The sequence below is a fragment of the Capsicum annuum genome, chromosome 6, assembly GCF_002878395.1.
Source record: "Capsicum annuum cultivar UCD-10X-F1 chromosome 6, UCD10Xv1.1, whole genome shotgun sequence".
Lineage (NCBI taxonomy): Eukaryota > Viridiplantae > Streptophyta > Magnoliopsida > Solanales > Solanaceae > Capsicum > Capsicum annuum.
Genome location: NC_061116.1, coordinates 167,400,075 through 167,418,557, shown reverse-complemented (window position 1 = coordinate 167,418,557; position 18,483 = coordinate 167,400,075). Strand labels below are relative to the sequence as shown.

General features: G+C 37.3%; 1 non-coding gene across 1 annotated transcript; it reads right to left on the bottom strand.

Annotated features, from left to right (window-relative positions):
- Positions 1-1,885: 1,885 nt before the first annotated feature.
- On the bottom strand, positions 1,886-1,991 carry LOC124899884. The gene has a single exon (XR_007057447.1). It is a non-coding gene; the product is annotated as a small nucleolar RNA R71 (small nucleolar RNA).
- Positions 1,992-18,483: the final 16,492 nt, after the last annotated feature.

Sequence of the window (18,483 nt, the reverse complement as noted above, 5' to 3'; positions counted from 1 at the left end):
TATCCCTCATTAGTATTATTATGTGATTTTTTTAACGAAGATTTACACCAAACTTTCCTAATTTTACTTTAATGTTTTGTTTTAGTTGCATTACGAGTTAACTTTCACATACTAAAGGTGTTGAAAACTTGTTAGCAATCTTTGTGGATATGACCCCGACTCTTGTTGGGTTTATATTAACGACGACCACCTTGCATAAAAATAATAGTGTAAGTTAAGCGTTATCAACTATCACCCAAATAAAGTCATATTTTTCCAAGGTTTTAGGAAGACCCAACACAAAATCAATGGTAATATGCTCTTGTTTCAACATAGGTATAGGCATCCTCTGATGCAACCCCATATGTCTTTTATGTTCATACTTCACATGCAAACAATTTTGACACTTGGAAACATAATCCACTATGTCCCTTTTTATCCCAAGCCATCAATAAAGCTTTCTCAAGTTACGATACATTTTGGTCGTACCCAAATAAATTGAATAATGTCAACCATTGTAAATCACAAATTAAATTACCAACCCAAGGAACTCATAAGCTTCCCCAAGCCACAACAACCTACTCACATCAAGATTTGTTTCTGCCACCTCCACATGCACCACTTTATTCTAGAGTGCATTCAACCATTTTACCTTAAACTGCTTGGTCTTAATCTGATCTAGAAATATTAATTTCACCTCAACAATATCCCACACTTCACCCTGTCTGAGACCCCAAACTGCATGCTCTAAAATGTAAACTCTCTAGCTAAAGAAATCCTGGGCACCCTTAAGAAAGACAAAGTACTCCTACTTATAGCTTTTTAGCTTAATATAACTATCACCATATTAGCCTTACTGGGATAATACTGAATAGTTACATCATAATCTTTCAACAATTCCATCCAACTCTATTGCCTTAGATTCAAATCCCTTTGATTAAATATATGTTACATGCTATGGTGGTTTGTGAAGATATCACCCTTTACACCATAAAATAATATCTCTAAATATTTAATGCAAACACCACTTCCACCAACTCTAAGTCATGGTTGGGTAATTCTTTTCATGAGGCTTCAACTATCTCAATGCATAAGAAATGACATTCCTATCTTTCATCAACACTAAACCCAATCCAAAAGTAAGGAATCACCAAACACTATAAAGTTCTTACCTTCTTTGCTAATGGCTCTATCGTCAAGAGTATCTTGAGCTTTTTGAATCTCTCTTCATGTTGATCTGACCAAACAAATGGTATTTTTTTTGAGTCAAACTTGCTAAGTGCGTTGCTATGGATGCAAAGTTTTTGACAAAACTGTAGTAATAACTAGTAAAATCCATAAAGCTCCTTAACTCGTTCAATGAACTAGCTTGAATCCAATTCTAAACTGTCTCAAACTTTTGGGGGTCCACCATTACCCCCATTTTCAAAAACAGTGTTCCCTAAAAAGGGCACCTAAAGACAATTAGAATTCACACTTTGAAAACTTGGCTAATAGCTAATTATCCCTTAGAATCACTAAGATTGTGTGAAGATGACTTGCTTTCTCCTTTTTACTCTTAGAATGGACTAGGGCCAAACAAGTAGAATCCATATTCCACCTCCCAATGGGAAATAGAGTTTTCCATGTGACGAGTGTCATGCTTCATATATTGCAAATGAAAGGGTTGTACGGGGGTTAAGCGTATGAGGACCCAAATGTTCATTTAAATAATTTCTTAGAAGTGTGTGAGTCATTCAACATAGAACACAATACTCAAGAATCCATCCATCTTTTCTTTTTCCCGTTCTCACTAATGGGCGAGGCGATTTTATGGTTTTTCTCACTTCTACTAGCTCAATTACATATTGGGAAGAGCTTACCACCATGTTTCTTGATATATACTTTCCACCATCTAAAATTTTTTAAAAGCAGGATAAGATTGTGAATTTTTGGTAAATGAATAGAGCTACATTCTTTGAAGCTTGGGAAAGGTTTAAAAGAAAATTAGACTAATGCCCAAATCATGAGTTCCCGGAGAAGATGCTTCTCGGGATATTTTATCAAGCCCTTGATCTATTAAATAAAACAATGGTGGATAATGTGATGGGTGGATTTATAGTGAAGATGCACCACCATGCGGCCTTTTTATTGATAGGAGAAATGTCATAGTAAAATAGGTGATGGCATACCCGAGATACCGAAGCTCTTAAGATCCCTTCTACTATTTCTGTGGTTGATAATGAGAAATAAAAGACAATGAAGAAAAGTAGGAGAACATGGCAAAAATAATGACCCAATTTGAACTCTTGACAAAGCATGTTATGGGTGTACCCGCGAAAGCAGTAAACGCCGTAACATCAAAATCTTATGAAGATGATGAAGAGGCAAAGAAGTTGGATGAGGAAATATGGTATTCAAACAAATATTTAGGGGGTTCCTTCCCCGCCTATCACAGTCAAGGTGGGAACCAATGTTTGATAGATCACGAGCGGGATAGAGATTGGAGATTACGAAGAGTGATTATGACCGTTATGTCCCCCTCATGATCGAGCTAAGACCAAGGAGTCAAGCGCAATCGACCTCAAAAATTAAAGATCGAGGATGTGTTAACATAAATCTTGAATAGAGTAGAAGGTACGAACAAAATAGTTTATGGGTTAAAAGGTGACTTATCTCAACTCTCTCAAATTGTGGTGTCATACTCTACCTTTATCTAGCAATTAGAGACCCAAATTAGGCAAATATCCATGCAATTAAATGCTAGGCCTAGAGGTGGAATCCCTTGTGGCATGATTGCTAATCCAAAAAATAATGCTTAAGTCCTAAAAATTGTCACCAGAAATGGAAAAAACCCTTGAAGAGCCCTTTAAAGGTGACTTGAGTGAGTAAATGCCGAAGACTAAAGCAAAAGAGGTGTTACCTCAAATTCGAGAAGGAAATGATGAGAAAGAGACCAAGAAAAATGATAAAGTGGTTGAGGTTCAAAAGACACAAAGTTAAGAAAATACCACGATCCAAGTTCCTCCCCCATTCACTCAATGATTGCATAAAAAAAAGGGTGACAAGTTGAGGAAATTTATGGAAAAACTTAGAAATCTATTAATAAACATCACGTTGCTCGAGGCAGTCTAAGAAATCTAGGGATACACTAAGTTAATAAAAAAGTTGATGTCCAAAAAGAATCTTGTTGAAGGTGACACCATTGAGGTCACTCATGGGTGTAGTTCTACCATGGATAGTAAGGTTGCGGAAAAGAAAGATAACCTAGGAGAATTCGCCCATTCCTTGCATAATCGAGACGCATAAGTTTACAAAAGCTCTATGTGACCTTGGTGCGAGCATTGACTTAATGACTTTTGTTATCTACAAAAAGCTTGGATTGAATGCCCCCATACCAATCTTTATGGGACTATTAATAGCAGACCGGTCTATCAAAGGGCCGGTGGTAAATTTTGTTTGATGTCCTTATTAAAGTGGACAAGTTTATACTTCTGGTGGACTTTGTGGTATTGGATTGTGAAATGGACCAAGAGGTACCTATCATCCTTGATCGTCCTTTCTTACCCACCAAAAAAGCCATTGGTGATTCATAGATAAGGAAATGAAGTTTTGGGTGCAAGAGGATGAGGTGTCTTTCAAAATTTAAAGGACAAAAAAATAAATGGCGGAACTTCAAGTTGTGTCCATGGTGGATGCTGAGAGTGAGAAGGTGAATGAGAAAGGGATCGAAGAACAACCTTGAGAATAAAAGAGGAAAGACATCGTGACGCGAAGATAACTAAGGCTCTAGGTAGGAGGCAACCCACATCTGCCATGAAAGTGGATCATATCCTTTTTTTTATGTTTTTGTAGCATAGATGTTAGTTCTTGCATATGAATAAATCATGCATTTATGGCACTATAGAGTGCATTGGATGAGCTTAAAAAGGGGGAGGTGTGATAATTTGCATTAAAAACTGAACAGGGGAAAATTCTGTAAAAATTGAGACAAGCACTGGACATGGGAAAACAAGGAAGTAGAAATGCTCTCAGTTACAATGATCGCGGTCACTAGGTGCGTTTGTGGTCACCTGTGTGTCCGCGATTGCGGTAACCTAACTACGATCATGGTCACTTCAGCCTTTTTAGTCACTGATTTCCCTGCATTTACCTGACATTCTCTTTCAAGTTTTACCCTCTATTGGACCTAATTTTGGCTAAGTTTATGAACTCTCCAATAACATCCTTGCATCCCTCTTGCATCACAAATCTGGTAGGTATCATGAATCCATTATTATATTTTTAAAATAAGCCTTAGAATGCATGATTAAGAGAAGTCCTAGAGTTTTAATTGTTATGCTTCCATGATTGTCATACTTGGTACTTGTGTGGTGTTGGCTGCTTGAGTAAGGTGTGTACACAAGATGGGAAATCTTGAGCACCCAAAAATATGTGAAAACTATAGACAAATGAGGTGTGCACACCAAGTGTTTGATATATTTCTCAAATGAACTCTTAATAATAAATCGTGCATTTGTATGGGCACATTCAAACACCTATTGGCATTGCTCAATTGGTCTTCATGTAAATCTATTTTTCAGAGCATGCTAGTAGACTAAAAATTTGAAAGATTTTTGAACGTGAAAAGATGGTGTAAAACCAGCCTCAGGTATTGCAATCGCAGTCATGATTCGCAATCGCAACAACATGAACGTGGTTATGGCCTGCGATCAGCTGGGGCCAGTATCCTGCCATGCCAAAAATGTGGCATAGTTTGTATGTTAAATTGTCATTGATTAATATCATGTATGCCTAGTACTTTTAGGACAACCTTATGGACAAGTATGACCACATCCGATTAGTGACACCCAAGTGCTACACTCACTACTACAGTGATCTTCCGAAGATAGAGCGACTACCGAAAAGATGGATTTGCTTGGAGAATGTACTGGATAAACTACCAGCATTTCATGACAAACTTGAAGTCACAGGGTGGCGGTGCTTTACCCCAGATATGTATATTTCAAATGAATAATGAATTCATGAATTTTATGCCAACATCAGTGAAGTGTCTTTCTCAGACCCATTCAATATGACTATTAAGATCCGGGGAAAATCGATGATATTTGGGGTGGAGCAAATCAATAATGTTTATGGGCTCCAACATGCAGACATGGGCGAATTCAAAGCAAAAGGGTGTAAACTGGGGTGTTAGTTGGCGCAACAGTTATGTCTCAGAAAGGAAGTCTCTTGTTAAAAGACTAAAAGTAATATCTCCATGAACGACTTCACTACTGAGGCTCAGATATGGTTGCACATTATTTATAGCTGAGTCTCTCCTTGCACCCATATGACAGTATTCCCAGATCTACGTTCTTAGATAGTTGCTTATATTCTAGACGGCATCCCTTTGGATATTGGTCAGCTCGTCGTCGATGAAATAGACCATTTCAAGAATAGAGGTGGTATGCATGTCTTATTCCTCTCTTTGATTATTGATATTTTTAGGAGAGTGGGGGTTGAAGAGTATGCTAGTATACATAACTACTACCTGGTGCCCCCATCTACCCCTAAAGGCTTCATGGAAAAGGCGCGTCTGGCAAAGAAAATAAGAGAAAGATTGACTTAGAAAAGTCAACATGTATTGAGCCTGAGTCTCATAGGAAACCCACCATCGAACCTCTTGAGGAGATTGGATTTTATATTATAGACATCACGAAGCTTGTGTCTAGCATACCCCAGGGATCGGGAGAGCCTTTCTCTACTCACTATTCATATATGTCACGGGCCGATTATGAGAAGTATATGGAGAACCAAAAGAAGAAATAATCTACCATTCCAAGGCTTAAAAAAGCCTACTCCTCTTTGGCAGAGTCACACCGAGACCTTTGGAGCACACATAAAAAGATGGTCATAAGAGAAAAGAAAAGAGATAAGTTCTTTATCAAGATGTGTAAAGGGGTGAAGGGCCTGTGGAAGGTTTTAAAACCCCAAGATCAAATTCTTTCCTCTTAGGTGTAGAGTGATAATAAGGCCCCAGTAGAGTGGTTCGACCTTAAGGAGAATGATGATGATACAGAATGTGAGAGAGATAGCAACCCTTAATATGGTTTTATGAAGCACCATTATCTCTTTTATCCTTGATTATTTATGTAGTGGGGACAGTGCTATCTTTTAGTTGGGGATGTCTCCACATTCATTTGATTTGAGTCTGTATTATTGATATTTTTGCATACTTTTTTGCTCTTTTGGGTGGTTCTTATTTTTTTGGGTTGTAATATTTGGGCACTCTAATGGTGCCCTCATTTGCATGAATTAGTTATTTTGTTCGTAGCTTATCCTTTATCTTATTTCTATTAGACAATATTTTCCGTATGATAAACTGAGAGATGACATTATTAAGGGGTAAGCATCATAAGTGGGTTTTCATCCATGGATAGCAGGGGAATTCTAAGTACCCGTGAAGTCATGGTCAACGCAAGGGAAGTCTTAGTACCTGTGGCATTGAAGATTTTGGTTCTCTTTCATACCCATTGGCAAAGTTAGAGTAGCCATATGGGTGATTGGCCTATATTAGATTCATAATTTAAGATAGTAGCTTGGGTTGTTGTCATGATTATCTAATTACGTGTGGTGCAGCTACAAAGAAAACACCCCCTCCGTCCAATTTTTTTTTTTGGAAAATTCAAGCGCATGGACGTCAGCAAACTAGAGGAAATACTTCTCCTCTTTTTATGACTCCAAAAATTGACTTTGAAAAATTAGTTAGTACTCTATTTTTGTCTCGATTGGGAGGAACAATTAAACCCCCTTGATGAGATTCACATACCATGTATGAGAGCCTATTTGTCTATATCTCAAGTGTACTTGTACCATCTAGAACTTGCCCCATTATTCTTTCAAGGCTAAATTTTTATTATACTTGGTTTGTAAAACAATCATAGGCCATCTTCTAACATGGGAAGCCCATTTTAGCTTAAATAGCCTACCAATACATAGGAGTTACACCTAGTAACCCTCTTTGAACCTTTGGACTTTTCTTTAGCAAATACATTACAAGCCATGACCCTTCTATTTTTCGTCTCTTGAACCCTATCCTCCTTGAACATAATAATAAAAATTGAGGCTAAAAGCCTAAGTTGGGGGTGGTGGAAATTGAAAGAGTTATAGTTGATCCGCGAATTCATAATAAAGTACCTAAGTGCCTGTTCAAATGAAGCAATTTGATTAGAAGAAAGAAAGATCCATCAAAGGAAAGAAATGAATGAAATCTTATGCTATAAAAAAGTGGTGAAAAGAAAGTGGATAAAGAAAGAAAGAAAGGCTTAGTAGGAAATAATGAAAGAAGAGAAGTGGCCCAATAGAAAAAGTGAAATGAGTATGATGTAAAAGTTCGGGAAGGTTTTAGCTTAGATATCCTAAGTTGCTATTCTTCCATACCCTAAACCTACATTATAACCTCACAAAGTCCTTTATGATTCCGAACCAAGTGTGGTCAATATAGTAGCGATTGAAAATAGAGACAAGCCTATGGCATGATACTTGTTAGAATTGAGAATTTCTTGAGAGAGAGAGTGTTTGCACTTAAACTCTTTGTTGCATAATTGGTACCTAGATGTGTAAAATTTTCTTTATTGTGAGGAGGCGTGTGAACAAGTTGAGGTAGGTGACTTTGTGATCATTCGTACAATGAGATAACAAGAGGTATACTATGTTTGAGGTGAAAAAGGGAGTCACTTCTAGAGCAAGTATTAGTTGTCGTATGGTTGCTCCTTATAGTCCATTATGTCCTCCATTATTCCATTTTATGTGGAGGGGAGTCGTTGAAAATCAATTTTCCCATGTGTGAAGAGATTTTTGTGGTAATAATCAAGTTGGAGTCATTATGAGCATTGGCAAACAAAATATTAGCATACATGTGAAATTGTCTCATAGTAAAGGGTAGTGTTGCTTGAGGACAAGCAAGGGTTTAAGTTGGGGTATTCATTAGTGGTGATTTTACCACTCATTCGCACTAACTATTTATGTGCAGTACCATGTTTTGTAGAATTAAATGAGATGTAATCATGATTTGATGAACTAATATCCACATTGTGTAGGTATATAGTTGGTGAGATGGAAAGATATTGATTGGAGCTTAAAAGGGATCAAATGGAAGTAAAGAAGTGCAGTTGAAGACCTGGAGCAGCCACCCACCTTAGTTACCATAATCGCTAGCCACAGGCTACGATCACGGTTAGTCAAGGTGGTCAGAGAAACGCGATCGTGGAGCATAACCACGGTCGCATTGGATGTGATCTCAGGCATCCTCACCCGATTATAGCTAAGCAAGAATATTGCCCAGGGCAGTTTTGTAAATTCATAAAATCCTTTTCCTCTCATTGATTATTGAGATTTGTAGGAGAGTGGGGCCTAAAGAGTATGCTAGTACACATGAATTCCCCCTAGTGCCCCCATCTACCCCTTGAGGATTCATAGAAAGGGCACGTCTAGCAAAGAAAATAAGAGAAAGATCGACTTAGAAAAGTCGGCATGTATTGAGCCTGAGTCTCGTAGGAAACCCACCACCAAACCTCTTGAGGAGATTATAGTTGATATTGTAGCCCTCAGGGAACTTGTGTATATCCTGCCCCAGGGATCGGGAGAGCTTTTCACTACTCACTATTCATGTATATCATGGGCCAATGATGAAAAGTACATAGAGAACCAAAAGAAGCAAGAAGCTACCATTGCTTGGCTTGAATAAGAATACTCTTCTTTGGTAAGAGTCATACCGAGACCATTAGAGCGCACATAAAAAGATGGTCATAAGAGAAAAAAAGAGAGATGAGTTCTTTATCAAGATGTGTAAAGGGGTGAAGGTCCTATGGAAGGTTTTAAAACCTCGAGATCAACTTCCTTTCTTTTGGGTGGAGAGTGATGATGAGGCCCCAACAGAGTGGTCCGACCTTAAGAAGAATAATGATGATGCAAAATCTGAGAGTGATATCAGCCCTTGACGTGGTTTCAAGAAGCACAATTATCTCTTTTATCCTTGATTATTTATGTAGTGGGGATACTGCTACCTTTTAGTTGGGGGTGTATCCACATTCATTTGATTTGGGTATGTATTATTGATCTTTTTGCATACTTTTTCGCTCTTTTAGATGATTCTTATTTTTTGGGTTGTAATATTCGGGCACTTTAACGGTTCCCGCATTTGCATGGATTAGTTATTTCTATTTGATGAGCTTTTCCCTATGATAGACTGAGAGATGACATTCTTAAGGGGTAAGGTCGTAAGTGGGTTTTCAGCCCGTGACATCATGGTCAATGCAAGGGAAGTCTGAGTACCTGTGGCATTGATGATTTTGGATCCCATTCATACCCATTGAAAAAGTTTGAGTAGCCATATAGATGATTCACCTGTATTAGATCAACAATGTCTAACAAAATCTTGGGTTGTTTCCATAATTATCAAATTACGTGTAGTGTGGATGCAAAACAAACTACCCCCCCCCCCCCCCCCCCCCATCCAATTTTTTTGGAAAATTTGAGGTCATAGACGTGAGCAACCCTGTGGAAAAACTTCTCCTCTTCTTATGACTCCAAAAATTGACTTTGTAAAATTAGTTGGTACTCCATTTTTGTCTCAAGTGGGAGGAAAAATTGAACCCTCTTGAAGAGATTCACATACCATGTATGAGAGCCTATTTGTCTACATCTCAAGTGTACTTGTACCATTTAGAACTTGCCCCATAAGTCATTCAAGGCAAAATTTAATTATGCTTGGTTGGTAAAATGATCATAGGCCATCTTGTAACATGGGAAGCCCACTTTAGCCTAAATATCCTAACAATACATAGAAGTTATACCTAGTAACCCTCTTTGAACCTTTGGACTTTTTTTTGGCAAACACATTACAAGCCATGACCCTTCTATTTTTCCTCTCTTGAACCCTATCCTCGTTAAACTTAATAATAAAAATTGAGGATAAAATCCTAAGTTGGGGGTGGTGGAAATTGAAAGAGTTATAGTTGAGCCGCAAATTTATAATAAAGTTCCCAAATGCCTGAGCAAATGAAGCAATTTGATTAGAAGAAAGAAAACTTAAATCAAAGGAAAGAAATGCATGAAATCTTGTTCTATAAAAAAAAAGGTGAAAAGAAAGTTGATAAAGAAAGGTTTAGTAGGAAATAATAAAAGAAAAGAAATAGCCCAATAGCAAAAGTGAAATGAGTATGATGTAAAAGTTCGAGGAGAGTTTAGCGTAGTTATCCTAAGTTGCTATCCTACCATACCTTAAACCTACATTATAACCTCACAAAGTTCTTTGTGATTCCTAACCAAGTGTGGCAAAATAGTGGCGATTGAAAATAGGGTCAAGCCTATGGCATGGTACTTTTTAGCATTAAGAATTTCTTGAGAGAGAGAGTGTTTGCACTTAAAGTCCTTGTGGCATCAGTGGTAACTAGGTGTGTAAAATTTTCTTTCTTATGAGAAGGCATGTGAACAAGTTAATGTGGATGACTTTGTGATCTTCCGCACAATGAGATAACAAGAGGTATAATATGATTGAGGTAAAAAAGTGAGTCATTTCTAGAGTAAGTAGTAGTTGTCGCATGGTTGCTCCTCATAGTCTATCGCATCCTCCATTATTCTATTTTATGTGGAGGGGAGTCATTGAAAATCAATTTGCCCATGTGTGAAGAGCTTTTTGTGGTAATAATCAAGTTAGAGTCATCATGGGCATTAAGAAATAAAATGGGGGCATACATGCGAAATTGTCTCATAGTAAAGGGTGGTGTTGCTTGATGACAAGCAAGAATTTAAGTTGGGGGTGTTGATGAGTGGTGATTTTGCCACTCATTTGCACTAACTATTTATGCGCAATACCATGTTTTGTAGAATTAAATGAGATATAATTGTGATTTAATGCACTAATATCCATATTGTGCAGGTATATAATTAGTGAGATAGAAAGATATGGATTGGAGCTAAAAAGGGATCAAATAGAAGCAAACAAGTGCAGCTGAAGACCTAGAGCAGCCACCATCCTCAATTACCGCGATCGCCGGCCATAGGCTGCGGTCGTGGTCAGTCAAGATGGTCAGAGAAATGTGATCGTGGAGAACAACCATGGTCATATGGGACGCAATCGCTGGCATTCTCACACGATAACGGATAAGCGGGAATGTTGCCTAGTGCTATTTTGTAAATTCACATGGACGAATCCCAAACCTTAGATAGGCAAAAACCCTTTCTTCTTTGGGTATTTCTTACCTTATAGACATTTTTGAATTTCAAGCAAGAACCCTTATTGGGCAAGATTATGACTAATTTTGGAGAACAAAGTTCTTAGTGTTTTGCGAAGAATGAATGCTTTGGATAATCTTTATAGTATATATTTCTTTACTTTCTTCATGAATAGATAAGTAATTTAGTATTGGGATTATGTTAAATTAAAGTGTATTTATGTGTGGATTTTGCTGGGTTAGCATGATTTTTAGTTGTTGAATATGGATTCTACCATTTGTTGAGTTTAATAGTTGTAATTTATGGGTTAAAACCCCAAATTTTCAAATGAGTTTGATGGTGAAAACCCCAAACTCTAGAAAACCTTCATAATCCTTGAAAGAGGGATGAAGGTGAAGTAATGGAAACCTATAGCATCCTTGAAAGAGGGATATATGGTGACAAGGCAATGGTGGACAATCAAGCCTATGGTTTATTACCTTTTTCAATCTTAGAAATAAGTGTGATTAGAATGTTAATCATGTCAAGGGCATCATCCTAGAAATTGGGATGCCCAATTGAGATTTTGGGTAATTATGAATTGCACACTTGTTAGGTGCTCGAAAGAGCCAATGGGTGAAATCCTTGTGGTTTTGTCTAAATACTAACCACAAAGACCTTCGACCTAATCTATCTCTTACTCAACAACTAAGTTTAATGTTAAACTTTCAACAACCTATGCACTTCTTACCTTTAGGTAGACATAATCCCAAGATCTTCTCAAATCCTGCATTTAAATCAAAAGTGTTAAATTAGTGTGTTATTAACCAAAAATTGTTAAAAACAAATTTCAAATCATTTCTCCCACACTTTATTTTACATGTTGTGTTTGTTAGCATTCCGAGTAACCTTTTAGTAGTTAGAACGCCTATAGTATTTGAAATTTATACTTCGCTCCTTGTGGATTCGACCCCAACGCGAGTTTGGTTATTTACAACAACCACCACCACCCTCTAACATGGGAGTGAGTTGAGAGTTATCAAAATGGTATCGTTGCCGAGGGTGAAATATAGATTTCACTTGTGTGGTGTGATTCTTACTTGGGTATACCCGGGGTGGTGTAATTTATTTTATTTATTATTTTTGAATTTTTGTAGGTAATCGAAGTGTTAATGGAATGATGAGTGATAATGCAAGCAACATGAGACCCTTTGATTGTCCCTTAGATGATGAGGGCCAACTAAATGAAGTGGGCCAAACAAGTGCAATCCGTATTCCACCTCCCAATGGACATGGAGTTTTCCATATGACTAGAATCATGCTTCACATATTGAAAATGAAAGGGTTGTACGGGGTTCAAGCGTGTGTTAACCCAAATGTTAATTTAAAGAATTTCATAGAAGTGTGAGCGCCATTCAATATAGCACGCGTTACTAAAGAATAAATCCAACTTTGCCTCTTCCCATTCTCACAAATGGGTGAGGCAGTTTTATGGCTTCACTCACTTCCACCTGGGTCAATTACATCTTGGGAAGAGCTTACCACCCTTTTTCTTGATAGATACTCCCCATCATCTAAAATTCTTCAAAAGCAGTAGAAGAAAATTAGTCTAATGCCCAAATAATGAGGTCCTGGAGAAGATGCTTCTCGAGATATTTTTATCGGGCCTTTGATCCATTAAACAAAACTGTGGTGGATAATGTGGCAATATAGTGAAGATGCCCCACCATGCGGCCTTTTCATTGATAGGGAAAATGTCAAAGCAAAACCAGGGATGGTATACCCGAGATACCGAAGCTTCTAAGATCCCTTCTACTATTTTTGTGGTTGATAAAGAGCAATGAAAGAGGAATGAAGAAAAAAAGAGAACATGGATAAAATAATGACCCAACTTGAACTCTTAACAAAGCATGTTATGGGTGCACCCGCGAAAGCGGTAAAATTTGTAGCATCAAAATCTTATGAAGATGATGAAGACGAAAAGAAATTGGATGAGGAAATATGGTATTTGGACAACTATTCGATGGGTTCCAGCCCCACCTATCAAAGGCAAGGTGGGAACCTATGTTGGATGGATAGCGAGCAGGATTAGAGATTGGAGATATAAGAAGCGTAATTATGAACGTTATGTTCCCCCTCATGATCAAGCTAAGACCAAGGAGTCAAGCTGAATCGACCTCAAAAAATTAAAGACCGAAGATGTTTTAACAAGAATCTTGAATAGAGTAGAATGTACGGACAAAATAGTCTGTGAGTTGAAAGGTGACTTCACTCAACTCTCTCAAACCGTGGTGTCTCACTCTACCTCTATCTAGCAATTAGAGACCCAAATTGAGCAAATGTCCATGCAATTAAATGCTAAGCCTAGAGGTGGACTCCCTAGTAACACGATTGCTAATCCAAAAAATGATTCTCAAGTCCTAGCAATTGTCACAAGGATTGGAAAGACACTTGAAGAGCCCTTTAAAGGTGACTTGAGTGAGAAAATGATGAAGACTAACACTCTGTTTGGATGATGGTTTGCCATGGTTTCATAATGTACGGTACAGTATGGTATGGTATGGTGTTGTATAATGTAGTACAATACAATATTTGGATAGACTGTATCATTCACTGCTATTTAATAATAATTTTTTTTGTTTGGTTTGATGGTATGGTACTGTATCATAATGGGTAAGTATATTAAAATACCCTAATTATTATAAATTTTAAATTTATCAATAATTATTAATAAAATAATTTTCTTTCTACAAATTTATCACAAATTATGTCTTGTAAATATATTATGTTGTTAAATTTATAAAACTTCTAAAAAAATTAAAACTTTATATTGTTTGTTATCAAATAACACGTACAGTGAAATAAAACTTTAATTTGGCATTGAGTTAATTTCAAATAAAATAATATATGCGCACAGTGATAAAAAAAACTAGAGAAATCAACAAATGCAAATAGCACAAAGGAAAAATGAGTAGTACAAAAAGAATTTGTTAGCTCCATTACAGGGGTTCATATACTAAATATACGAAGAACTCACCAAAACACAAAAATTACATAAAATCAACAACATACACAAAAACAAATAAAAAAGATCAAAGTTTGAAACAATTCAACATGCAGTGATCTGTTGAAAGAATACATGATGAAATTTAAAAAAAAAAACTAGACAGGGAGAACGAGCATAAGCGGAGACAATAGGAAAAGAATGTAGAGAAGAAAAATAAAGATAAAAAATGTATAAATAAAAATATAGTGTATAGGGTAAAATAGGATTAGAAAATATTAAGTAATGGCATAATCGACAAAAGAAATAAGAAAACCATGGGATACCACCAAATCAGTGGTTCTAAAAAATGAGAGATTCCATGGTTACCAAACCATGAAAAGATACCATAGCATACCATACCATACATTTTAGAAAACAATCAAAATAAACATGGTTCTCTTGGCAACTGTACTATACCATACCATGGGAAACCACCATCCAAACAGGCACTAAAGACAACGAGGTGTTACCTCAAATTTGAGAAGAAAATGATGAGAAAGAGACTGAGGAAATTGTTGAAGAAGTGGTTGAGGTTCAAAAGCCACAAAGTGAAGCAAAGCCCACCATCCAAGTTCCACCCCCATTCCCGCAACGATTGCATAAAAACGAGTGACAAATTGAGGAAGTTTATGGCAAAACATAGCAATCTAACGATAAACATTATGTTGCTCGAGGCAATCCAAGAGATCCAGGGATACACTATGTTAATGAAAAATTTGATGTCCAAAAAGAAGCTTGTCGAAGGTTACACCATTGAGGTCACTAATGGGTATAGTTCTATCATGGATAGTAAAATTGTGGAAAAGAAAGATGACCCTAGAGCATTCAGCATTCCTTGCATAATCGGGATGCATGAGTTTCCAAAATATCTATGTGACCTTGGTGCGAGCATTAACTTAATGCCTTTTGTCATCTACAAGAAGCTTGGATTGAATGCCCCTATATCAACCTTTATGTGACTCTTAATGGCAGACTGGTCCATCAAAAGGCCAGCGGGAATTTGTTGAATGTCCTTGTTAAAGTGGACAAGTTTATACTTATGATAGACTTTGTGGTATTGGATTGTGAAATGGAACAAGTGGTACCTATTATCCTTGGTCGTCCTTTCTTGGCCACCAAAAAAGCCATTATCGATTTATAGATGGGGGAAATGATTTTACGGTGCAAAAAGATGAAGTGTCTTTCAAAATTTGTAGGACAAAGAAATAAACGATGGAACTTCAAGTTGTGTCCATGGTGGATGCTGAGAGTGAGAAGGTGAATGAGGAAGGGCTCGAAGACCTACCTTGAGAATAGAAGAGGAAAAATATCGTGACGATGATAACTAAGGTTGTAGGTAGGAGGCAACCCATATCTACCATGAAAGTAGATCATATCCTTTTTGTTATGTTTTCGTAGCATAGATGTTAGTACTTTAATATGAATAACTCTTGCATTCATGGAACTATAGAGTTAATTGGATGAGCTTAAAGAGGAGAAGGTGTACAAATCTGCATTAAAAACTGAACAGGGAAAAATTCTATAAAAATTGAGACAAGCACTGAACAGGGGAAAACAAGGCAGCAGAAATGCTCATAGTTACCGTGATCATGGTCACTACGTGCGTTTGTGGTCACCTGCGTGTCCGCGATCACTGTCACCCGCGTATCCATGATTGTGGTAACCTAACCGTGGTCGTGGTCACTTCAAACTTTTTAATCACTGATTTCCCCGCATTTCCCTCACACTCTCTTTCAAGTTTCACCCTCTAATTGGACCAAATTCTAGCCAAGTTTGTGAGCTCTCCAAAAATATCCTTGTATCCTTATTGAATCACAAATCCCGTAGGTATCATGAATCCATTATTTTATGTTTCAAAATAGGTCTTAGAATGCATGATTAAGAGAAGACCTAGAGTTTTGATTGTTATGCTTCCATGATTATCATACTTTGTATTTGTGTGGTGTTGGCTGCTTGAGTAAGGTTTCCAAACAAGAGGGGAAATCTTGAGTACCTAAAAATATGTGAAAAATGTAGACAAATGAGTTATGCACACCAAGTGTTTAATACGTTTCCTAAATAAACTTTCAATAATGATTTTTTCATTTGAAAGGGCACATTCGAACACCTATTGGCATTGTTCAATTGGTCTTTATGTAAATCCATTTTTAGAGCATTCTAGAGGTCTAAAAATTTGGAAGAGTTCTATACTTGAAAGCTAGTGCGAAACCAGACTCAGATATCGTGACCGCAATCACTATTCATGATCGTGGCAACACGAACGCAGTTATGTCCTACGATCACAGTAATTGAGGCTAGTTTCCTGACACGCCAAAAATCCTGCACTTAGCCAAGCACCACCAAGCACCCAATCCAATAAGATTTAGTGAACAATATGTCATAGTTTGCATGTTAAATTGTCATTGATTGATATTATGTTTGTCTAGTGCTTTCAGGAAAACCTCATGGACAAGTATGATCACATCCGATTCATGTCACCTGAGTGCCACACTCACTACTACAGTGATATTTTGAAGAAAAATCTGCTTCTAGAAAGAGGGATTTGCTTAGAGAATGTGGTGGCGAAACAACCGGTATTTCATGACAAACTTGAAGCCACATGGTGGCGGTGCTTTGCCCCGTATATGTGCATTGTAAATAAACAATGGGTTTGTGAATTTTATGCCAACATCAGTGAAGCATCTTTCTTAGAACCATTCAATGTGACTATTAAGATCCGAGGAAAATCAGTGATAGTTGGGGAGCAGCAAATTGATAATGTTTATGGGATCCAACATGCAAACATGGGTAAATTTAAAGAAAAAGGGTGTAAATCGGGGAGTTTGTTGGTGCAACGGTTATGTGCCAAAAAGGAAGCCTCTTTGGAAAAGACTAAAAGCAACATCTCCATGAACGACTTCACTTCTGAGGCTCAGATATGGTTAAATATTATTTGTAGCCAAGTTTCTATTTGCACCTATATGACAGCAGTCCCAGATCTACATACTCGAATGGTTGCTTGTATTCTAGACAGCATCCCTTTGGATGTTGGTCAGCTTGTGGTTAATGAAATAGATTATTTTAAGAATCAAGGTGGTACATATCTCTTCTTTCCGTCTTTGATTACTAATATTTGCAGGAGAGTAGGGGTTTAAAAGTGTGCTAGTAATAAATTGGTGCACCCTGGTGTCCCATCTACCCCTTGAGGATTCATTGAGGGGGTGCACCTAGCAAATATAAGAAGAGAAAGATCGACTTGGATAAGTCAGCATGTATTGAGCCTGAATCTCATAGGCCACCTACCACTGGACCTCTTGATAAGATTAGAGTTTATATTATATCCATCAAGGAGCTTGTGTCTAGCCTGCCCTAGGGACTAGGAGATCCTTCCACCACTCACCATTCATATGTGTCACGAGCCAATTATGAAAAGTATATGGAGAACTAAAAGAATCAAGAATCTACCATTGATAGGATTGAAAAAGCCTACTCCTCTTTGGCGGAGTCATACCAATACCTTCAGAGCTCAAATAAAAAGATGATCACAAGAGAAAAAAAGGGGGATGAGTTCTTTATCAAGATGTAGAAAGGAGTAAAAGGTCTATGAAAGGTCTTAAAACCCTGAGATAAACTTCCTTCCTCTTTGGTGTAGAGTGATGATGAGGCCCCAACAGAGTGGTCTGACCTTGAGGAGAATGATTATGATGCAAAATCTGATTTGGGCATGTATTGTTGATATTTTTGCATACTTTTCTACTCTTTTGGATGATTCTTCTTTTTTTAGGGATGTGATATTCGGGCACTCTGACAGTGCCCACATTTTCATGGATTAGCTATTTTGTTCGTAGCTTGTTACTTTATTTTATTTCTATTTGATGAGTTTTTCCCTATGATAGACCGAGTGATAACATTCTAAAGGGGAAAGTAAAGTAAGTAGGTTTTCATTTATGGATTGCTGGAGAAGTTGGAGTACCTATGGCATCATGGTCAATACAAGGGGTCTGAGTACCTGTGGCATTGATGATTTAGTATCGCATTCATACTCATTAGCAAAGTCTGAGTAGCCATATAGGTAATTCGCCTGTATTAGATCCATAACGTGAGACAATATCTTGGGTTGTTTCCATGATTAGCAAATTACATGTAGTGCGGAAGCAAAGTAAACACCCCCTTTAGTCCAAAATTTATTTGTAAAATTCAAGAGAATGGATGTGAGAAACCTATGACAAAACTTCTCTTCTTTTTATGACTCCAAAAATTTACTTTAGAAAATTAGTTGGTACATTATTTTTATCTTTATCGGG